Below are 24,950 nucleotides of genomic sequence, written 5' to 3' on the forward strand. Positions count from 1 at the left end.
ACAGTAGGGAAAGCATTGGATAGCGTTGGGGTAAAACTTACTATTCCCACTCCAATGAGTGCAACAGTAGGGAAAGCGTTGGATAGCGGGAGGGTAATAATTACTATTCCCACTCCAGTGAGTGCAACAGTAGGGAAAGCGTTGGATAGCGTTGGGGTAAAAATTACTATTCCCACTCCAGTGTGTGCAACAGTAAGGAAAGCGTTGGATAGTGTAGGGGTAAAAATTACTATTCCCACTCCAATGAGTGCAACAGTAGGAAAAGCGTTAGATAGCGTAGGGGTGAAAATTACTATTCCCACTCCAGTGAGTGCAACAGTAGGGATAGTGGGAGAGTAAATATTACTATTCCCACTCCAGTGAGTGCAACAGTAGGGAAAGCGTTGGATAGCGTAGGGGTACAAATTACTATTCCCAATCTAGTGAGTGCAACAGTAGGGAAAGCGTTGGCTAGCATAGGGGTAAAAATTACTATTCCCACTCCAATGAGTGCAACAGTAGGGAAAGCGTTGGATAGCATAGGGGTAAAAATTACTATTCCCACTCCAGTGAGTGCAACAGTAGGGAAAGCATTGGATAGTGGGAGGGTAAAAATGACTATTTCCACTCCAGTGAGTGCAACAGTAGGGAAAGCGTTGGATAGCGTAGGGGTAAAAATTACTATTCCCACTCCAGTGAGTGCAACAGTAGGGAAAGCGTTGGATAGCGTAGGGGTAAAAATTACTATTCCCACTCCAGAGAGTGCAACAGTAAGAAAAGTAATGATTTAATATTTAAATAAGAATAAATTATCAATACCAATAACAAAATAATTAAAATTAATTACCAATCACAAAATATTTAATAATTAAATATTTATAAATACCAATACATATTTTTTTATTAAACATTAATTCCCTATTAATAATTATTTAACAACTAATTCATTTTCAATCCCAAAAATGTAATAGGTAATAACAAAATTACCAATTAATAATTAATTAACAATAAATTATGTATCAATACACAAAAATAATTTCAATAATTTCTTAATTACAATAAATGACTTCACACCCTATTACCCTATAACCCAAAACCCACTCCAAATAATAAATTAATACAATTAACATAAGTATCAATTAATCAATTAATAAAAATGAATTACCAGTTAATACAAATTAATTACCAATTATTAATTAATTATCAATAAATTAATTATCAATACAAATAAATAAAAATTTATATTTACTTGATTACAATTAAATTACTTCCCACCCTATTCCCCTATAAACCCTCAACCCGCTACAGAACTAAAACGTAAAATTAAATTAAAAATAATTCATAATTCATAAAAATTAATATTTAATTTACTATAATTAAATCACTTCCCACCCTATTCTCCTATAAACCCAAAACCCACTACGGAATTAAATTACGCAAAAATTAAATAACATAATTAAATAACATAACATTCATTACTTTAAAAAAATTTAACTTTTTTTTTTTAGTGTTATGTATGCTAGTATATGTGTTAAAATTATATATCGTTTTTGTAATGTACAAAAATGATATATAATTTTAACACATATACTAGCATACATAACACTAAAAAAAATCGATATTATGGAAAACAATATTTTAAATTTGATATTATGGAAATCGATATTTTAAACCTCAATTTCGATATTCTATCCAACTATATTTTGGTAATTCGATATTCTGGCCTCTCTATATTTTTAATTCGATAATCTGGCCAGTCGTATTTCAAATTCGATATTTTGAGTGTTAACCCTGAAAAACAGATGTATCATACTGAGAATTGGTGGCTCTATTATGGTGGTGATAGATGTGTTTTTCATTTCATTTAGACTACCTGTTATCCGCGTCATAACATGAAGCTTGAGCTTCAGCCCCGCCCATCATTAAAAAAGGGATGGAGTCTCCAGGCAAGCCCAGAATATGTGTATCTGTCACAAAGGTGTCACTGTGTGTCATTCATGTGCTGACCCAACAGCATGCAGAAGATGGGAGTTTTTATTTCCCTGGGCAGTTGGGCCCTTTTCACTAACCAATCAGGGTGCATCAATCACATGGCAGCACAGAGCTAAAGGCCAGCACAGAGCAGGATCCTGGAGCCAACCTGTTAAGCCGCCCATCACTGCCAGGGCCTTGGGGACAAGGATGCTGCATGGCCAAATACTGTTTCTGCAATTAGAGATGTTTCATGCGTGGCCCCTATGTCAAAGGACTCAAATGGGCAGATCCTGGGCTCCCCTGATGACCCACCTTCCTACCCTGTCTTCATTTCTTGTAGCTGGCTGTCCTCCTCTTTTACACTCCCTGCTGCACTGCCTTTCTGGAACTGTGAGGGAACAGGCCTGTGCATATGTGCCTGTCATTTCTGACCTGCCTTTGACGCCTCCCGATCAAGTTTGATTAATGGTGTTTCCCAAATGAAGTTGAAAATCAGCAGTTGCCACACCTGCACAGTCAGAAATTCATAGGGGGGCACTCACACCCATCATCCCCATCATCATGTAGCTGTTGTTACATCCTACGTAGTTTTCGCTTACGAATCTCACCCAACCACCCAGTAAAATATCTTTATATCCCATATTTTATTAAACGGTAAAATAATTTAAATTCAAATTCCAAAAAACGTTATTAGAATATGCTAACATTAACCAGAGATCAGGGTCAGTGCTTTTAAAGGACCAAGCACCAGACGTCACCAATAAATCAGCCTATTGTATTAATTTTAAACCTCGGTGCAGTAGGATCTGGGATGTGACCCACATACACCACAATTTGGTGGTTAAGAACCACCGTTACCAAATTACACACTGACCCTGCACCAGAGAGATGTGTATTTACTCTATACCCAATATAGTGTGGCTTATTGTGATAGAAACATTACAAAATAACGCAATCATTAGGCTTCCCAAGCACACATCTATTTATGAACAACGTCAGTCTTGATTGTAGCTTTATTTAATCCATTCTTTATTGTAAATCGATTATCTTCCTTTAAAATCATCAAATGATTGCTTTGCCAACGCGTTTCATCCCTCTTGGGACTTCTTCAGGGCTCATCAACGTGCTGTCTCTTTTGGTAATGAATATAGTGCCAGACCAATGTTGGCAGCACCGCAAGTAAAGTTCTGTATGTCTTTTCATTCCATTGTAATCATCAAACCGAGATATCCAAAAGAGTGTTAGATGTCCAAGTCATAGAACATAGTAGAATCGAGCGTAGTTCATTTACATAAGTCTCTGTGCGGTCAATAAATGTTCTGAATGTGGACTTCACTTTATATGCAAAGAGCGTCAATTCATGGCTACGTTTTCGATCCAAGTGCGGCATGGGCATGGGGAAGGCAACATAGCAATATTGACACTAGAGATGAATTGACGCTCTTTGCATATAAAGTGAAGTCCACATTCAAAACATTTATTGACCGCACAGAGACTTATGTAAATGAACTACGCTCGATTCTACTATGTTCTATGACTTGGAAATCTAACACTCTTTTGGATATCTCGGTTTGATGATTACAATGGAATGAAAAGACATACTGAACTTTACTTGCGGTGCTGCCAACATTGGTCTGGCACTGGTTTATCAATTGATTTAATCAAATCCGAACCTGATTTCTGGTCCCCTTTGCTTTGCAATGTTTTCAACAATTTGTCCAACACTAAAATTCCAGAAACCTGGTCAAGTAGTGTCATCGTACCTATTTTTAAAAAGGACGATAGATCTAACCCTAGCTGTTACCGCCCTATATCTTTAATAGATAATATATTGAAGATCTTGGGCAGAGTGATCTTTAACAGAACCAGGCTCTGGGCAGAGGCAAATCATATTCTACATCCCTGTCAGCTGGGATTTAGAAGCAACGTGGGAACTGTTGAACAATGTTTGAACCTAAACTTAATATTAGGCAAGTATACTGTTGCTAAAAAAGTCCCCCTGTACCTGGGCTTTATGGACTTATCGTCAGCGTTCGATTTTGTTAATCAATCGAAATTATGGGAGATTCTTTTAAACTATGGACTAGATGAGTCTCTAGTTCATTTTCTGGCACACCTGCACAGAGACCTAAAAGCACGCGTTAGGATAAACAATGATGGCGAGGTCTCCGGGGATATTTTAATCGGTAGAGGGGTCAGACAAGTCTGCGTCTTGGCCCCCCTACTTTTTATCCTTTATATAAATGATTTAAACAAATCCCTGTCTAAACTGTCTTGCGATGTGCCGAAAATTAATGGTAATTTACTCCCAGTACTTTTATACGCAGACGATGCGGTCTTGATGGGCCGTACACCTAAAGCATTGCGTACGTTAATCAAGGGCTTTGTTTCCTTTATGGCCGGCTTGGATCTGTGCACTAATTTTAAGAAGTCATATATTATGTCTTGCGGGCCCAACAAATACCGCATTAACCACATCGTTTCAGGTGATAACACCCTAAAAAGCACCAGCACTTTTCCATACTTGGGTCTGATTTTTTCAGACACCGGCTCATGGTCTGCACATGTAGCACATGGCAGAAACAAACTTGCCAAGGCAGTCAATTCCATTATTAGCCTACAACAGCCAAAGAGGGCCGAGGTTATGATGCCCCTAATACAGATCTATAAGTCACAATGCCTACCTACCGCAACATACGGTGCCGAGGTTTGGGGGTACACAAATAGTAGCGGTATCCAAACAGAGGAAAATAGATTCTGTAGGAAGGTTTTGGGGGCAAAAATCTCATCACCCACTTACATATGCCATAAAGAGTTAAATCTGCACTATGTTGAGGATTTTATTAAATCCCGGCCAGCTTTGTTCTGGCTGAAGATATGGCAAAATCCGTCCGCAATTCTAACACAGGAAATAATCATTGATTGCCTTAAATGTGATAGGGGCGTCTCCATACCATGGCTTAATGCTGTAAAAGAAAGTTTAGCTAGTGTAGAATTGGAACATACCTTTTTCCACCATCAAAATGCAGAGGGTTCAAATGTCAAGACACTGAGAGAGTTATTATATGACTCATTCCGAAGGAAAAGAGAACATACAGAGCTCCCCAAACCATCAATAATCAGATATATTTCCATCTCGTCTTGTTCTGGTTATAATAAAGCCACACCACAGGAATACCTCAAAAGAAACATCGGAAGATGGAACAGGAGCCTGCTCTTTCGCCTCAGGGATGGGAGCATAAAATATTCTCTTTGTTTCCCACTTGGCTTTAACAAAAATCTAGAGCATCTACTCTGCCCATGTGGAAATGGCCAAAATCAAACTATTTTACAGTTTCTGCTTTTTTGCAATTTTTACATTAGATACACTAAACAGTATTTCATCCCTTACTTTAAGTCACATGCTATCACAGATCACAAAATGGCATACAATGAAATATTGCATTTAGGAAGTGATGAGACGATCATTAGAGTAAGCTCATTTCTGTATTCTGCGATACGTTCACGGAAAACGATGGATATTATATAGATTGTTGTCCATTTGATGTTTCTGTCTACTTCATTTATCGCTTAAAATCTGCTCATCTGCATATGGTCGCTGTCAGGCTGTTATACGCACAGTGTATTTATTGAAATTGTTAGCACTTTATTGCCAGTTTGTACAAACTTCTATGATATTGATTATATGGTTTGACAAGTTTCATCCATTTTAACCCAGAGGTGATAATTTGTATTAATATTTTATCTTATACATTTGATTGCTTGTTTGCACAAAATGACATAGCTGGTGATGTTTACATGTTATGCACACTGAATATATTTGCACTTTACTGCTACCCTTGCACTCTTTGCCCATGTCATCAGTAATATTATCATGGAAAATGACCTTGTTTTTATTGTCGTTTTATGTCGTATTTTATATCTTATTGGTGGTGATGATTTGTACTTTTATGGATATTTTATCCGAATAAAGACCATTTGACTTGACTTGACTTGGTCTGGCACTATATTCATTACCAAAAGAGACAGCACATTGATGAGCCCTGATGAAGTCCCAAGAGGGATGAAACGCGTTGGCAAAGCAATCATTTGATGATTTTAAAGGAAGATAATCGATTTACAATAAAGAATGGATTAAATAAAGCTACAATCAAAACTTACGTTGTTCATAAATAGATGGGTGCTTGGGAAGCCTAATGATTGTGTTATTTTGTAATGTTTCTATCACAATAAGCCACACTATATTGGGTATAGAGTAATACACATCTCTCGGGTGCGGGGCCAGTGTGTAGATTAGAATATGCTAACAAAAAATAAAAAATGGTTTCATTTTGAGGTAATTTTGTAACATTACATTATATTTATTCATATTTTTAACTATTTAAAATCATTTAATTTAATTCAATTTAACATTATTTCTTAAAGGCATCGTATTGTGCACACTGGTATTGATTGAATGTGCTTAAATGTGCCATTGGTCATGAGGTTCCCAGGTACATATAGTAGAAAAAATAAAATAAAAAAAACCAGCAAAACTCATCCTGCGCTTTAAAAGCTTAACAGGTTTTACAAATGTTCCTAAATATTTCAGGGGTATAAAAATCCATCCACCAAATGCTCTTATTATGTGCTGTCATTATTGGGGAGGATGCCCCCTAATTAGGCTTATATGAAACATGCTTATGCAGTTATCAAAATGGTGAGAGTACGTTGTTAGGGCATCAAGCCCAATGTAACCTGCTTGTTAATGCAATTAATGCACACACAACCTGAAATGCAAAGTGTAGGCATTAGTGGAAGATGATTAAGTATGCTAATACCTCAGCTATACTTAGAAAGCAGGTTCATCAAGGTATCAGACCTAAAATTAGCTGTCATCAGAAACTGGAGTGTTTCCAAGTTTGTGACTAACAGGCGGCTGGGTATAATGATTAAACATAACATGTTTAAAATGATGGCGTTTAAAATGTCATCATGGCTTACTGTGGATAGACCTCTGAGCCGGAAGTCTCAAATGTTATTCGTAGCACCACACAGCCCCGTGGTCTGGTGTTGGTAAGTTTCTTTAAGTAATCCACCATGTGCGGTAATATGGGAGTTAGTTAAAGAGAATGGTTAAGCGGTTGCATCGCTAAGAGACAAGCCCAGCAATTATTCTTCGATAAGTTGCTACTTCCTAGCCTTAATTCACAGAATTTGAAGTGGTAGGTACCTTTCCTTTCCTCGTGGACATGTTGAGCCAGGGCCAGCTACACGGGCCTTATGTTGCAGGGGCTTGACGGCTGCTCATCATAGTTCTAGTCCATGCATGGCAGTGGGGATTTTCACAATCCGTCTGTGTAGCAAAACATCAAGACGATGGCGAATGCTGCTCCGCCCAAGGAGGTTATGCAAGATGTGATGCCAATTTTAACACTGACCAGAAGTGGCTGCCCAATGATGATGGGTTCTTCATGGCACCTAGTAGTCCAGGTAGACTAAAGAAAATGGCTTCCATAGAGCGCCCGCTGCTGCCCTACTACCTTTTATCTCTCGCTCCAAGACAAGAAAAAGAGTGCAGGCTACCCAATTATTGTGGATGGTGTTATTCAATAAGGTAGGAGAAGCAATGGGCACTCCATAGGGGTTACACTTGAAGGAAACAGGATTTTGGCACAGTAGGAGAAGGTAAGTCGGAATGACGGATGACAAAGCCATTCCAAGCTATCACGCTTAACCAGACTTACCATTGAGTCATTGGGCAAGGTCCTGAAGAAGGCAAAGGGCGAATTCAGGCTGATCGGCCATATTTCATGGTCAGCCACGGCCGCTGCAGGTAAAAGCGATGGGGCGGTGGGGCCAGGTGAGGGGGTATTTCGAGAGACGACCATGAGGGAAAATTAATTATTTATTTAATTTTACCTTGTGGTCATCTCTCTATATCCCTCCTCACCTGGCCCTACCGCCCCATCGCTCTTACCTGCAGCGGCCACGGCTGTTCATGGTCTAAATTAAGTTTGGACAACAATTATATTGATGATCACCTCTTATTCCAGTACTGATGAGGCCGTTGAGATGGTTTGGAGACGCATGATGGAAGCTGAAATTGGTAAGACTGACATAAAGTAATCTTTTGGTTGTTACAGGTGCACATAGATAACTTCCAGCTGTTAGGGATGGATCAACACTGATATAGTAATGCCTAAGGAATATTCGCTGGGTTGAACACATCATTGAGACTTTCAGTTAATTTTATTGTTGGGATGTATTATGAGAACATTTAGATGTCTAATCAAGTGATGGAATACGTTGAAGATCCTCTTTTAATATTTAAAGGTGGAGATCGAGTAGAAACCAGGAGCTGATTCAGATTTTAGAAAGGCTGGCAGAGGAGCTTGGAGTGCCATTGGCACCTTAGAAAACACAAATGTCAGCAACTTCTACCACGTTCCTTGACAATGTCTGTATTAGGTTGCCCATTGTATCCCACTTGCTTTCAGACACATTTCCTCACTTGAAGACATTATTACATGAAGTGGTGGATAGAAAGAAATGTGACTTGAGAGAGCTACAGTGACTCCTTAATCATCTGAATTTCACACGCAGGTTGATGGCTCCACGCAGGGACTTTTGTAAACAGGTGGCTTTTGCCATGAGTGGAGTAAAGAAGCTGCACAATGGAATAAGGATCACTGACTCAATGCAACATGATATGCTGATCTGGTTTTATTTATTGGATAACTATAACAGAGTGAAGAAGAGACGGCAGAATGATCAAATCACCTGGGTGACTAAAACTTTTCCCAATTTACAAAACGGCTTGCATCACCCACAAAGCCTTGCACTCTTTCTCCTCTCGCTATCTGGCGAATAAACTGAAATTGTCCAGAGGCTTGAGACCTTCTCGGAATGCGGAAAAGTTCCTACTTGAGCCCCCCTCCTTCAAAAGGGAAAAATTGATGGCTCAATCGTTCTCAGGTAATGCAGTGAGAATCTGGAACTCGCTTCCTACTTTGCTCCGTGCCACCACCTCCATCCGGATCTTCAAAGCGGACCTCAAATCTCTTCTATTCCAAAGACACTTTCAGAACTAATTCCTTCATTCTCAGACCCCGCCAGGAAGTTCGTTAGTCATTGTAAATTTGTTATATTTATTTATTTTTTGTACTTTCCTTGCTTGCTGTGTTTGATATTGTGTTCCTCTTGCCTGCCGTGTTGTATTCTGTGTCATGCTATTTTTGTACGTTCTATTTTGTAACATTTATCTCATGTAACTTAACTGGTTCTATTGTACAGCGCTCTGACACCTTCGGGTAAAGTCCGCGCTTTATTAAAATGCATAAATAAATAAATGTGTCAGGTGTAGCAGGTTTTGTCCTAGAGTGAAAAGGACAATTTAAAGCACTGGTGGGAAAAATCGAGAAAAAACCCCATAGTATTGTATTTCTAGTTATTTCAGACAGTATTCTCTATGAGACTGTGTTGGAGGATGTTGAACCACAAGAAATTGATGTTTGTGGGAGACAAGCAGTAGTGAGGGTAATTAACAAACTGTCTGCCAATAATCAGTTGGTTCTGAGCCTGCAGAGAGAGACTGTTCTGTACTGAGCATGGCTTCCTTCCTAACAGCACGCCATTTAGGGGGTTCGTCATCTACAGTCTGGAGCTTTAAAAGCTTCAAGCCCAGGCACTCTTAACGTTAGACATTGACAAGAATGCGACATAATTGAACAAATTTAAGTGGTTTTCTGCATCTCCTCATAAGATGGAGGTGACCCGTTGAAGCCTTCTGCCTCAATAGAGGCAACCTTTTTAGGAGCCTACAATACTTTTTCAATCAATCAAGCCTATGCTCACGGGTACAAGTGTGTCTTCCTTCTTTGCGCTAAAGAAGACCCGATTAGATGTATGAATTCAACACATAATTATAAAGGTCGAAATGTTGACAATCTACATAAATCCACATGGACTACACAACTGAAGTGTGACACATATGTATAAAAAAGCTGATCTTTTGAAGGACACTCATACATTGTGTAGCCAGGCTATATCAAATGCAATTGACTATTTTCAACTGTTATACGTTCATGTTTACTTTCGCACTGCACAAGCACTGTGTCTGTTTTCTCTACGCATGGAACTCCTTGCTTGAGATATATTGCTTACAATGTTCTGTAGCTTGCGGGTGAGGTTTTTGTTTATTCCGGCGTAGAGTGCGTTGCCGTAGTCGAGTCTTCTGGTGATCAGGGCATGAGTGATGGTCTTTCTATGTTCGAGGGGATCCATTTGAAGGTCTTACGTATGAGGCGGAGGGTGTGGAAGCAGGAGGAGGAGACGGAGTTGATCTGGTGGTCCATTGTGAGCTCGGAGTCCAGGATGATTCCCAGGTTGCGTGAGTGGTCCATGGAAGTGGGCGGGTTTCCGAGGGCAGGGGGCCACCTGGTGTTGTTCCAGGCGTCGTGGTTTGGGCCCATGATGAGTTCTTCTGTTCAGCCGTTGATGGTACCTGTTGTGTACCTGCTCTACCAGCTTGGTAGCACCAAGTTTCTTGTGGGACAGGGCTCTGCTAGGATGTGAAGCCCTATTTAGAGAATAGCGGAGGAGTAAGTATATATAATGGTGAAGGCCTGCTGGTTTCCAAGTGGCTTGGTTGATGGACAGGGCCTGCATCTGCAAACAATTAGGGTGAAACTCTGGTTTCTGACTCCCTTTTCCCGTGATCATTTTGCCTTGTTCCCGGGACAGGGTTTTTAGGTGTTTGTCAGTGTTTCAGATCATAATAATTTTCAGAAAAAAATTTAAAATATTTTACATTAAAAAAATGTAAAGTAGATAAAATAAATTGTATGCATTCGCCAAAATCTTACTTGACCACTATTGTTAAGTAGTATATTCCAGGTTAAGGGTGGTGTTAACCCAATCTAAGAGCAGGTGGTTTCTTTCTCTCTGTGTCAAGTTCTGCTACATTTAGCATGTATAAGTACATGGCTGCTGCCACAGGTTCTGGCATAGTGGTATGGAGCATGCCAAGCACGCAGCCTGCCCAATCCCAGCACAATGTTTGGCTTCTTTGCTGTTATCTCCACTTCCCGCATCCCAGTCATTACTTATGAGGTGAACCCTACCTCCTTGAGTGAGGGAACTCCAGGGAAATGCTGAGAATGTACAGCCCCACCTGCCCAGTACTGGGTGCCATAAAGAGGCTGGTATATCCAGCATCACCCTGACGTGCGATCCTCCAAAGAAGGCAGTATTATCAAGAGTGGTTGTTTGAGAAATATTTTTGAAATTTGAAAACATTATTGTTGGTTTTATAAAAAACATTACAATAAAAACTCATATTAATATGATACTTAAAAACTGACAATGAATTGAGCCTTTAAATTAATCACATATGTCTAGCACTAAAAATTCAAACTTTCCCGACATTTCCCCTGTAAAAACCTTTGCACTATAGTAGCATTATACAACTACCACCAGGACCCAAAGTCTGGTAGACACTTTTACTATTCCTGCTATGTTCCTTAATAAGCAGGTTAATCTATGTTTGATAATGTAAGACAATCTCGTCCCCTTTATTGGACCAGGTATTCCATATAGTTTGCAAGATCAAGCGCTGCAATCATAAAGTCCAGATTCTTATCAGCTGTTCTCTGTTAAAGTGCTTTATACTGTTAACTGTCACTATGTATCTATATTTACTCCAAATGTAACTCATGAGCAAATACTGTGAAGTGCTCTGATACCTGCAGGTCAAGTTTGCGCTATACAAAACGCAATAAATAAATACATTTACAGATATGTCCATTGGCGAAGTTCTGCTGAACCTTCCTTCTGCTCATAGCTCTCCGCCACTTAGGTGGAATAATTGTATAGTGTCTTGTGCTTGGTCTAGGGAATCTTTATGTGTTGCGATTATAATGTCGGTTGAGCATTGTAGATGCGCTTCAAACAAGCTGGTAAATTTATGCTGAGTAATTATAAAGTGGCTTATGCTTGATCTAGGGAATCCTTCTATGTCTCAAGTATAGTGGCAGGTGAACCCCGTACATGCACATCCAAGCCAGTTGGTCTCTTTATGTGAAGACATGACACAGCATTAGAAGTTACTTTCACTTGTCCTAGTTGGGTGAGTGCTAGGTCCAAGAATTTCACGAATCGAGTTGTAAGCTGTCACTCCGCACCCGGCAGACATTTGTTAAGTGCTGCCTCGATAGCTCTTACACCCAGACGTCTGAAACATGGACATAAGAGCTTCCTTCTGACGGGCAGTAGAAATGGGTAGAGGAAAAAGATATCTGCTAATGATTCTGAACTGCGTTTAGTGGCGTAGCTGGAGGGGCCGGGGGGGTGGTCCGCCCCAGTCACCATGAGTTTTGGGGGCCGCGGCCTCCCCTCGCTCTTACCTGCCATCTCAGGGCAGCAATAGCAACCTCCTGCTCCTCAATGCATTTGCCGCGGGGCAGCAAACAGAGAACACTCTTGCCAGCACCCCCCACACTTCCCCCGCTCTTCAATGCGGCCGCCACGGAGTAGCAAATGCAGGGACCGCCACGGGCGGCCAGAGGGCTAGCTACGCCACTGACTTCTTTCGCACTCTCCACAGCATGCACATGCATCTTTGTTCTTCCAAGGTTGTTGAATTTTTATGGGTGACAGCATAAATCTGCATCTTATGAATTAGTTTGTGTGGTTTGTCTTATATTTGAAAAAAGATATGGTTTCGGGGACAATGAGGAGTAAGATGAAAAAAGTATCTGAGCTCATGATAGCATAGTGAGATCCTCAAAGTTTTCCTATAAGGAAAGCCTCTTTGCTGGTGATTTATTTAGCACTTTTGAATGGTTGTAGTAAATCTTTTTTTCTCCAATACTCTCTTAGGTCATTTAGGATTTTTTGTTCAAGTACAATGCACCGTTCCTGGTGTGAATTTTTGGAAAGTCAGCCAACTCTTTGCAAATTAGACTTTTTAATGTCTCCTCAGTTGAATTTCTCAGTCTCAGGGAGTAACTCATAAAATGTAAATAGGCAAGAATTGTCAAGTTAATTATTCCAAATTCTGGCCTGTTGACAAACAGGTATGCTTTTCATTAATCTACATATCACCCTAATTGCACCCGAGTATAGTTTCTCTAGGCCAGAACGATGCATTGGGTCCCAGATCTGAGACCTACACAGGCTAGCTAGTGCCAATTTCACTCTAAATATGTTTAGATTGTTGGTACCTTTCAGGCTCCTTGTTGTTTCTCTCTCTTTTTCTAATTTTCCTCAGTTGGTTTAGAAGGAAACTGATTTGAATGGACATTGCGCTTAGCTGAGTTTTGTGTTGCTGATTTGCATCTAACCATACACCTAGATATAAATAGGCCTCTGTATTTGATATGCTGTGAGCTGCTAATTTCCAGTTAGGCTTGACCTCGTGGCTGCCAAATTAAAAAAAATGATTTTCGACAGATTCAGTCTTAATTCGTTCTTTTGGTTGTAATGTTGGAGGCTGTTTAAAGCCCTTTGTAGACTGATCACCGTTTGGTCCAGCTGTACAGTATCATGAGCATACTGTAGCAGGGGCACGTGTCAACAATGAAGAGTGGGTGAGCAGTTCCGAATGACTGGAGCGAGGATAAGTAGGACTAAAAGTAATGAAGATTACAAGTATGTAATCAGAACACCACCTCACCCCTTAGTATGTAAGGTAGTGTGGTATGGAAATGAATAACGAGATCCAGACGCAGTGAAGAAAAGTCAAGTTGGTTAATTCCATACAAAGAACCCACGACCTCCAGCCACAACAGCAGAACATTCAATGGGCCCGAGCTTCCAATATATCAGAACACTTAAACAATCTAAATTCTACCTATGACCTAATAGCTTAAAGGAATACACTTAAATATTATAATACATTACCACACATTACACCCCCTCTTTTTCTAATAAACAGAAAATAAATTAATAATACACATAATCTCTGGAGTGAATAAGAGCTGATCTTATTCTAGAACTACATCTAATCAAGTTGTCTCCGTCTCCACCAGAAGTAACATTTGAACGTGCAGCACGATTTATGGTAGTGGGAATATCGCTTCTGTCCAAGTCAGTACTAGAATACCTTACCCCACCATTTTGCAAACTTTCTTAGCAAGCTGAATGAGTCAAAGTATCAAGGTCGAACCAATCACATCTATCCATCTGTCTCGTAGAACTAACTCTTTGTAAAATTATCTTAGCTTGTTCTCCGGTCAGCTTAACTAAAGCATTTCTATTCCACCATCCTTTATTCTGTAACAAGACAGCCATCCTAGTTATTTTCAACACTTTCACTGGTTCAGAAAACTTTGAATGTCCTTTACCAATTCTAATAGGTTTTTTGATTAAAACTCAATCACCAATATTAAGAATACCTTCTTTCACATGCATTCTTTTGTCATAATTCCGTTTATACATATCTTGGTTTTCTTTGACATGTTTCCGTACACTTTGTAAGTCAATATTGTGAGATAGCTCAAACTTATCCAATAACCATGTTTGACTAAGAACTGAAAAAGGTTTTCTCCCGCTTAACAAAACAAAAGGAGCAACATTAGTAGTGCTTTGTGGAGTGATATTATAATTCCATACCTTAAAATGTAAATATTCAGCTACATCTAAGTTATTGGCAACTGCTGTCTGAACACCATCTTTAATTAGTCGATTAGCCCTTTCTACTAGACCATTAGAAGCTGGGCTATACAATGGTGCAAGAATATGTTTGACATCATGTTTATCCAAAAATTTTGAGAACTTACACTAAAAACATATTCCAAATCCATTTTCTCAGTGCTGTTAATACAGTCACCTTCTACAGGTCACCGTGAGAAACAATCTGCTCGGACATTTTTGCCTCCTGGTATATATTTTATGTCAAAATTGAATTCGTGTAGTCTTGCTAATAACCTAATGAGTCTAGACACAGCCTTATTTGAACAACTATCCCCTAACATATATATCAAAGGCTTATGATCGGTATGCAATTGATATTTTGTTCCCCAAATGTACATTTTGAATTTCTCAGAAGCCCATGAACATGCAAGTGCTTCACGCTCGATGGTACTATAATTCTTTTCAGCATCATTAAGAGTGCGTGACGCAAACGCAACAGTGCACTCCCGACCATTTACGATTTGGCTTTGCGTCAAGACCTTTGGCACTCACATCCACTGTGATAATACATTTCTCACCATGAGTAAAGGGTTTAATAGCCGAAGCAGTTGTAATTAACTTTTTGACTAAAATAACAGCACTCTGACATTCATCAGACCAGACATACTTAGCATTTTTCTTCAAAAGATTTCTCAATGGTTGAACAATGACAGCATATCCCTGAACAAACCTTGCATAATATTCACTTAAGCCCAGAAAGGCTCTAAGTGAATCCTTGTCAGTAGGAATAGGTGCATCATTGATACCTTTCAACAACGAAACCTTAGGTTTAATGCCTTCTTTGGAAATATTATGCCCCAAATAATTGACTTTTTGAGAAATAAACTTAAATTGGTCAAAATTGATAGTCATTCCTTGAGAACCCAGTTTACTCAGAACCTTTTCTACCAAGGTTATGTGTTTATCTAAACTCTCAGTATAAATTAAAATGTCATCCTGGAAAGCCTGTATGCCCTTTTCTTCTCCAAACAGTTGATCCATTAACCTTTAAAATACACTGGCAGCGGATGCCAAACCAAATGGCAGTCGCTTGTACATATATACACCAAAAGGTGTCGCAAATGTTGTAAGGGGTTGAGAATCTTCAGATAAGGGAATTTGATGGTACGCAGAGCGTAAATCAATAGTAGAAAAATATTTGCTTCCTCCTAATCTGGCCAACATCTCATGAATTCTGGAAAAGAGGATGACAATCTACAAGAATATTTCTATTGAGAACCCTCAAATCCGCACATAGGGATATATCGCCAGAACTCTTGCATGCAACGACAGCAGTTGAAACCCATTCTGAAGATTCTACTTGCTTAATAATACCTTGAGAACACATATCATCTAATAATTTTTTAAGGTCCTCTCTAGCAGAAAGTGGAACAGGTCTAACTTTTTGCATTACAGGAGTGACATTACTCTTCAATTTAATAGTATGTTGAAATTCCTTAACCACTCCAATCTTTTTTTTAAAAACTTCCAGAAATTTAGAACACAAATTATGTATCATCCCTTTATGTATATTGGTCTCTTGTACAGCTAACACTGGCATATCACCCAGAGTAACTGGTTCAGCGTGCCCAGGTCTGAGTATAATTCCTATTTTAGCTTGATCTTGCCACCCAAGTATATCACGTCCATTAACAGCAACGTCAATTTTAGTAAAGATGTTCCTTCCTTTAAATAGAATACTGTCATCAAAGTAACCCTTCATGATTATTTCATACTCACCAAATGCTTTAGGATTTATAGTAGTAGACTTCAATAGTTTTCCAGACAAAAACTTGTTAAACGTGTTTTCCGCTAGGATGGTAATGGGAGACCCAGAATCGGCCATAATGCGAAGGTTAATAACACCAATTGTACTTCACAAATGGGACCCTTACATCTTTTTTTAGAATCACCTAAAGCATTAACCTCAACAGATAATGACACATTACTAATTGCATCGGAAATAATGTCATTTTCAACATCAAGCTGACTAACTTTAAATGTTGTTTTGTTAGAATTACATACAGTGTAAAAACGCCCAATTTATTTGCAATTGTTGCATCTTTTTCCTTGAGCAGGACAATTAGGATAATTGCCCATATGAAACCTTGAAGCATGCTCCTCCAACCCTCTTTTCACTTGTTTTCCTAGGTATGTTCTTATGTGAAATCAAATTAACATCAGAATCACTAATATTAGTTACTGCAGGAACTTGTGCTACTTTTGAATTATCTAAAGAAATTGCAGTGGATGATTCAGTTAACATTTTAGATGAAACAACAGAACGTTCAATACTCCTGGCGATATCCATAACTTCTTCAAGCGATGGATTTTTGCATTTTAAAATACATTCTTGAATCTTCTTATTGAAACAATTAAATACTAATTGATCACGTAAAGCAGTTTCTAAATAATTTCCAAATACACATTTTGAGGCTAAAACACGCAATACTGCTAAATAGTCCTCGATAGACTCTTCAGCAGTCTGTTTGTGTTTAAAAAACTTGTGTCTCTCAACCATAACAGATGGTTCATCAAGGTATTGTTTACCAATACATGCTAAAGCTTCCTTGAAAATATTCCAAGTTTCATCTCCAGCAGGTGCAGGAATAACTGGTAAATTATCAAAAATGTCTTGTCCAGCACTGCCTAGACGACTGAATAACAAAGCTTTTTTCCTTGAAGGAGAAAATTTGCTGGCATCAATGGCTTCAAGGTAATTTTCAAATACTCTAAACTATTTATGCCAGGGTGTTAATGGTTTACCAGCAATCTCAAGAAATGGAGGTGGTTGTAAAACTGTATTAACAGAAGCCATGACACAGAATCAACGTCTGCTTATCACAGAATATACTACAAGCACAATGTCCAAAATAAAAGAAATAAAATAAATGAAATATTATTTGTAGACTTTGAAGTGAAGGGAGGAAAATCGTTGAGTATTTCTTCCAAAATAAGCAAATTGTTGTTGAAAACAGTTGAAATAAACTGTTCCCGAAATTAATTACGCAGAAAATGCTGTGAAAATAAAAATTTCAACAAAAACTTCCCCAATCAGTAAAGATGGCCGCCAAACGTGCTCAACGTGCACTTTAAAGTGAGTTGAGCTTGTTGTGGCAACATTTGGTGGTGTGATGACGTGCAAGTTTTACACTCCAACTTGCATTCGGAGAAAGGAACACACCATGCGAGTGCAGCCGTCAGTCAACAGTGAACATCTTTTCAAGCGCTGATGAGGTAAGCGCGAGAATGTTGTTTGAATTATGCGGTAAGAAGCACTTGTTACATCTTTGAACAACAACACGTCGGCAGTTGACCAAGACAAGTAACTGCAAGGAGATATAAATGTACTTTACCACAATACTCCTCTGCAAGGCGAACAGTAGGAGCCTCCACATAGATCCAAATGTCTTTATATCCTTATAATTTCCTTTTAATTTCACGTGTTGATCCTTTGTTCTATCATTGGAGTGGCAGAATGGAAATAGACACAAACCGGATCAATGACACGTCGGTGGGTCCAATCAATCAAGAAAATCATCACTATAAAATGTACTATAGAAATGAATAACGAGATCCAGACGAAGTGAAGAAAAGTCAAGTTGGTTTATTCCATACAAAGGACCCACGACCTCCAGCCACAACAGCAGAACATCCAATAGGCCCGAGGTTCCAATATATCGGAACACTTAAACAATCTACATTCTACCTATGACCTAATAGCTTAAGGGAATACACTTAACTATTATAATACATTACCACACATTACAGGTAGTCAGGGATCTGGTGACCAAGGAGGTGCTGGGTAGTCTTGCCTCAAGGCAATGGGAAAGGTGGCATCCTTTCACTTTGGACTACACTCTCCTTTCACCTCCATTATAGTGTAATACATGGCTTGGGGGATAACTCTTCAGCAGGCAAAATGGAGGTAAGGTGGCCACCTCACTCCCTCCATGTCATTAAAGATGCTGTTCCCAACCCAGGGCTTTTGCCTGCCAATCTAATGGATTCTTGGCATTGTAATTCTGGTTTGCATCGTCTGACTTAATAAGACTAACACACCTGATAGCAATTATTTGCAGATGAAAAATCCCAGACCTGGAAACAGTGATTTAATGACATGGAGATTGGTAGTGAGCAAGTGTAATCTTGATCCCATCAGAGATAATTTAGAAGTGCATTATAATCACACGTAGTCAGCGCTCAGAAAATTTCATAGTATTTAATCATACCAATAGGAGTGGGATATTGCATATTTAAAGTATCACACAATTAAATATTCATGCATAGAATGTGATTAATAAAATTATGTAACCCTTACATATTTGATATGAATTGAGAAATTTTAATAAAATGTCTTATTGTGAGATTATTAATTAGGATGAGTGCAACTAGTATTTGACATGCATACGTATAACTCAAATTAATCATGTGTAGGTATAATTACAATGACACTTTCATAATTTGTTGCATTATATTCATGTGAATGAAAAGCTGCATTTTTTTTTTTAGAAATTGGCATGTATTTGTGATCTAGTCCGTTAGCCAAAGTCAACAGTTAAATTGAGGCCTTGTGTATTTTAGCCTAACTTCATTTTAGCCTAACATTCTCTGTTTCAGCGCAAGCTCATGTTGTAATCTAACGTTTTGATTGTGTTTCGCCTCCGCTGCAGAATGTTTTGTCTCTTTTTTTTCCACTGCAGGTGTGGATAAGTCTCATATGAAATCGCAGTAACGAGCGAGAAGAGGAGCTCTCATGGGAAAGGAGAGGAATGTCCAAGGACGAGAAAAGATTGCAGTTGATTGAGGTGGGAAAGGTGGTGAAAGTATCCAGTTGTGCCAGTGATCCAGCGCACAACTGGAAAATGGGGAATACCATTTACCGATATCATCCCTGTGTCGCAGACCCGACGTCACACTAGCTCATTCACACACGCAGTCATTGGTGGGGCCCATAACACCAACACTCATACGTCTCTCTCACGAGTCTGCACACAGGAGGGATGAGTAATTCAAGTGCTGGAAATGTGGGGGGAACACCTTATAACCTATAGGGAGAGAAAAGTTATTTTACAAAATATACATTAACATCCTTCGCCTATAGATTCCTAATCCTAAACATCAAGGCACTCCACCCACCTGGTCAACGGACCAATTTATTTGGATTGGTTGATGGTGATTTAGAACCAGCTAAAACACATTTTAAGACTCAGAATCCTTATTTCCCTTAATGAAAACCACAAACTAATATTTCTTGTTAATCAATATTTGTTTATCTAAATTTTCATAATGATTTATATTTGCATTTGTCTCGTCAAAGTTTAGAATTTCTAGATCAATTCAAGTAAATCGCAGAACATCATATTTACCTAATCTGGCTATTTGGAGTCCTCTAATTCATTGGCTCTGCATAACCACATTTTGTCGTAAATTGTCAGAAAAAGCAGGCCAAAGCTCAAAGTCCTCTGCTCAGCACGTTATAGTCCCCAATTTTATCAAAGGACCAGAAATCGTGCAAGCATCTATCATAGCCCGTGGATTTAGAAAAGGTTTTCTCTGTTCTACCACCCTTTTTTATAATGATTTCATGTAAAAGAAGATACAATTTTTAGCTTTAGGACAGACATGATTGGCTGGTTGGGATCGTCCGATTCTTATTCCCAGATTCTTAGTACAGTTCGAGGGGTGAGGTCACTTGTCAGCCAAGTGTCGGCTTGTTCCGGTTTACTGAAAGGTTGATTGTTCCCCTATCTTGGCGAACCTCCAAATTCACATCCTTGACCGGGAACATGATGAGCAAAGGTCGCTAAGAGGTTCAGGATATTGTTCGCACTTGCGCAGTTTTCTTCGCGCCTCACGAGACAATGGCCACTTCTGCATGCAATGTCAGCGGCCATATTGGATTTAGGCCCAGATGTCAACTTAAGCGAAACAAACACAAAAGAATAATGAATTCATAGAAATGGTGATTGTTAGATCTGGGGGTCTCTAGTTGGCAGGGTAGGTACCACTGTCCAAGTAGGGACCCTTGCTTCTAGTCAGGGAAAGGGGGATACACTGTTAAGATAACCCCTGCTCACCCTCTAGGTAGCTTGGCCTGAGCAGTCTAGGCTATCAAAGGCAATGTGTAAAGTATTTGTACCAACACTCACAGTAACACAGTGAAAACACCACAGATTTACTCCACACCAGTTTTAGAAAAATAAGGTATCTTTACTAAAAACTTCACAAGACCAAATACTACAGAAAAACCAACATACAATTAAAAAGGTTACTTTAAAGATAGTTCAAGAGTTTGTAGAAAGTACTCCAGGATGTAAAAATCAGTGTCCTGCACAATGCGACTCTCAATGCACAAAATGCGACACTCTCGTGCCCAACAGTACCTGTAGTTGCGTTAAGGTTCCCAAAAGCTATAACAAGGAAGATGGCAAAGGCGATGCGATACTCCTGAGACCTTGGGGAGGCTTTGCAGCAGCCCTGCTTCACGCAGCAGAGGTGGATGCGCCGGCTCCGATCTGTAGGGGGAGGATGCGATGACTTTGGCTTTCGTTGCGTAGGTTTCTTAGGGGGAAGCTTCACGCACAGGTACAATGCGACAATCTTCGATGCGGCGCGATGCACGGCGCAGCGCTGACTTCTGGCGCCGCAACCCTCGATGCGTCACGGGACGGGACTCTGCGTCGACACACGCAGTGACTGGATACTTTCACGCACCGGCAGTGGTGCGGCCCGCAAACTGGTTCTGCGACGACCCTCGCAGCGTCAGGAATCTTCACGCACCGGGACGATGCTCGACGCACTCGGCGATGCGGGGACTCCGGGTGCTGTGATGACGCCGCGATGAAATTCTCCTCGCACTCTCGCTCTTGCGACTCGCAACCGGATGATGCAACCCTCAAACGGATGATGCGATGGGTACCAGTTACTCTTGTTCACGCTTTCTGCTTTCCAGCTCCCAAACACAGCAAAACGACCTCCTGAGGCCCCAAGACTAGGCAAGCACTCCAAGGCAGGTCAGAACTCCCTCAGCAGAGTTCCAGGGGAGCTGGTGGTGAAGTCCTTTTGTTCCTGGGACTTCTTAACAGGGAGCCAGCTCTCCTCAGGCCCTTGGAGATGAGAATCAAAAGAAGGGGACACAGCAAAGTCCTTCCCCTCTCCTTGGCAGCAAAGCAAAACAGCAAGCAGGCAGTCTTCTCCTCTTCAGTTCCTTCCAGCCTTCTCCTTGGCAGAGCTTCCTTCTTAGTTCCACAGTGATCTAAAGTTTAGGTGTCTGGGGTCCTCTTCTTATACCCCTCCAAGTCTTTGTCTCTCTTTGTTTCAGTGGGGGATTCCCCTGCTAAAACCGGTTCCTGGGTGTGCTCTGCCCTGGAGCACCTGGCTCCTTTCAGAGTGAGGGGCAGGGTCGTTAGACGCTTAGCAGGAGGTGGAGCCTTCTTTGTGCTGGCAGAGGCAGAGTCCTCAGCCTGGCCAGCAGTGGGTGAAGCCGGCATTGTGCTGGCAGAGGCAGCCCTACTCAAACCCAGGGGCTACTCCTCCCACCCATTTAGAGCAGATCTTCCTATTCACCCTGCTGCTGACTCATCCAGACTCCTGGAGCCACCTAGCCCATCACATGACACCAGTCAGCCAATCTGCACACAGGCACACAGGAAGGTTAAACAGGAGAATAGCTACTTTCTAAAAAGTGCTATTCTAACACAGTGAATTTAAAAACCATCTTGCTAAAAAGATGTATAATTAAATTCTGAACACAAAGATACCAAACTTGGATTTTCTATCTTGCCTTTAGGGGAAGATAGGCATGTAAACAGCCTCCCCCATTCTGTCCTATGGGCAAGATAGCCTCTCAGCAGTGAAAAACGAAAATGGCTGTAATTCACTACCAGGGCATGTTACACACCTCAGTACATGCCCTACCTTTCAGATACACTGCACCCAGCCCAGGGGGGTACCTAGGGCCACCATAGGGATGCCTGACATGTACAGAAAGGGAAGGATAAGGCCTGGTCAGTGGTTGCACTGGCCAGGTCGACATGGCAGTCCTGGACTGCACTTAGGCACTGCAAGCAGGCCTAAGACATCATTTTAGCGCTACTCCTGTGGGTGGCACAATCAGTGCTGCAGCCCACTAGTAGCATTTGTACTACCAGCCCTGGCACTCTCAGTGCACTTTACTTGGGCCTTGCAGGTAGAACAAATATGCCAAACATGTATAGCCAATTACATCACAATTTCCCCAGGGAGCACTTGCACCTTGACACTGATCAGCAGTGGCAAAGTGCCCAAAGCATCTATACCAGTAAAAACGACATCCAGCATAGCATCAAAAATACAGGAGGCAGAGGCAAAAAGTCAAGGGTAACCACGCCAAAAGATGCCAGGTCTAACAGTGATCCTGTAAACCCCTTAATAATCCCTCTATGTGCTTGTATTTATCTAGCATATAGCGACATTTAAAGCCATTATATTCACCCTTTTCGATCCTCCTCGATGATGCAACATCACATAGCAACATATATCATGCAGTATTCTATTACCACATATACTATTCATTAATATGCATACAGATTTTAGTTATAAGAGTTATTTAGCCATGCAAATAGCAAATCCCATGTAAAGTTTAAGTTTTAATAATGTTCATTAGTATACATGCAATACTTGTTTAATAATATTATAGTTAATAGATTACATAATTAGTATTTTTATGCAAGAATAGAGGAGTTATACAAAATTTTGCACTACCTGCTCCATCACCAGAGCTATGGAAAATTACCAAAGAAGAAGTCATGTGGGAGTGTCAACTCTACGACTGCAATTGATATTATGTGCTGTACTAAGTGAAGGAGAAAGTCCATCTTAGGTTTCCACAGAGAGCAGATGTATGTTTCTGCTAGCTTTATGCTACTAGACCCATTGTTGGAGTACTTTGGCTGAAGACTCTGACGGCTGACACCTTTCTTCCTTCCTTTCTTAGAATGACCTGACCTGTCGGGGTACAGTCCTCCTGCAGGGTATTTATTGAATGAAGCAGGCCTTCATTCACTTCAAACACATACATTCTTTGCAAAAAAACTGGGAACATTAGAATGCTCAATATGCTTCTACTCTTTCATCATTAAATTCTTGATAGCAGAGCCAGAGAAGCTGGCTTGTCACACACAGGAAATAAATCTTCCTGATCCACGGACTCTCAACATGGTGAAAATCAAAGATTCTGTCAGATATGATTCAACACATGAGCCACTTAGTCTCTTCTTAAGTATTTACCAGTAGAAGAGGCCACAGGACCAGGCTGATTAGAATCAGAAGATGCATCAGCCACACTGTCTCTCTCTTGCATTGTTGTAATGCCTCTTATTCTCTTTCCTTTCTTGCCTCTTATTCTGTTTCCTTCCTTTTCTTTGCCTCTTCCATCATTTTTTAAACCTCTGAGGCCATTGTAATTTCAGGGCCTTCAAACAACATGGTCAGACTGCTTAGACCTATTCCTTGTAGCATTAGTGGCTGCTACTGGGAAGCAGTGGTGGGGTGGGGTGGGAGGGTTAAAAAAAGAAAATGAAAGAAAAGAAAATGTCACTTACCTGCTGGCTACTGCCTCTCATCCATCTTCTTCGGTCGACGCAGGAAGCACACAGGCTCTCATACTCCCCTAAGTCAATTACGACGCAGCTGTCATCAGCATGACATACTGAAAACATATGTACCCCCGTGCCATAAATAATATGTTCTCTTTTGTACCAGACTACACCAATAATCTGTGTCTATATGAGCCAATAACAACTACCTGTACTTACATTACATTTTTGTTCACACAGCTCACGTTGATATATATTTTTTATACAAATTGATACACCATCACTTTACTCAGAAAAAGCATTGGCATATACTATTTTTTTAACTTAAAATGGTGTCTTCACTTGAAACACCACCACACAATACTCAATATTGACAAATATACATAAACATCACATCAAAACCATTTTTTATAGTCACATATCCATATGTATGTTCTTTATGAAAAAATGTCTAGCAATAATTACCACTGAAGGGTGCGCATTTCCATTGATTGGGGACCTCCTCTAGCCCTCAGTGTATAGGGCCCAAAGGTCCCATGTGGCTCTCAGTGGTTGGAGTTCATTCTTATGGTCATGGAGTTACCAATACTCTCCCTGCCACTCTTTTGTGTTACTTTTCCCCATTTACTAGGGGATGAACGTCTCCTGGCCACATATCTGTATACACCAGCGCATTTTGACCTTTTTGTGGGGCCTGGATAAAATTAGCGAAGGTCTTTCTCAGGGCAGGATCTATACATATGTTGGACACTGCATGAAACAAAA

This window comes from Triturus cristatus, chromosome 8 (genome assembly GCF_964204655.1).
Source record: "Triturus cristatus chromosome 8, aTriCri1.1, whole genome shotgun sequence".
Taxonomy (NCBI): Eukaryota; Metazoa; Chordata; class Amphibia; order Caudata; family Salamandridae; genus Triturus; species Triturus cristatus.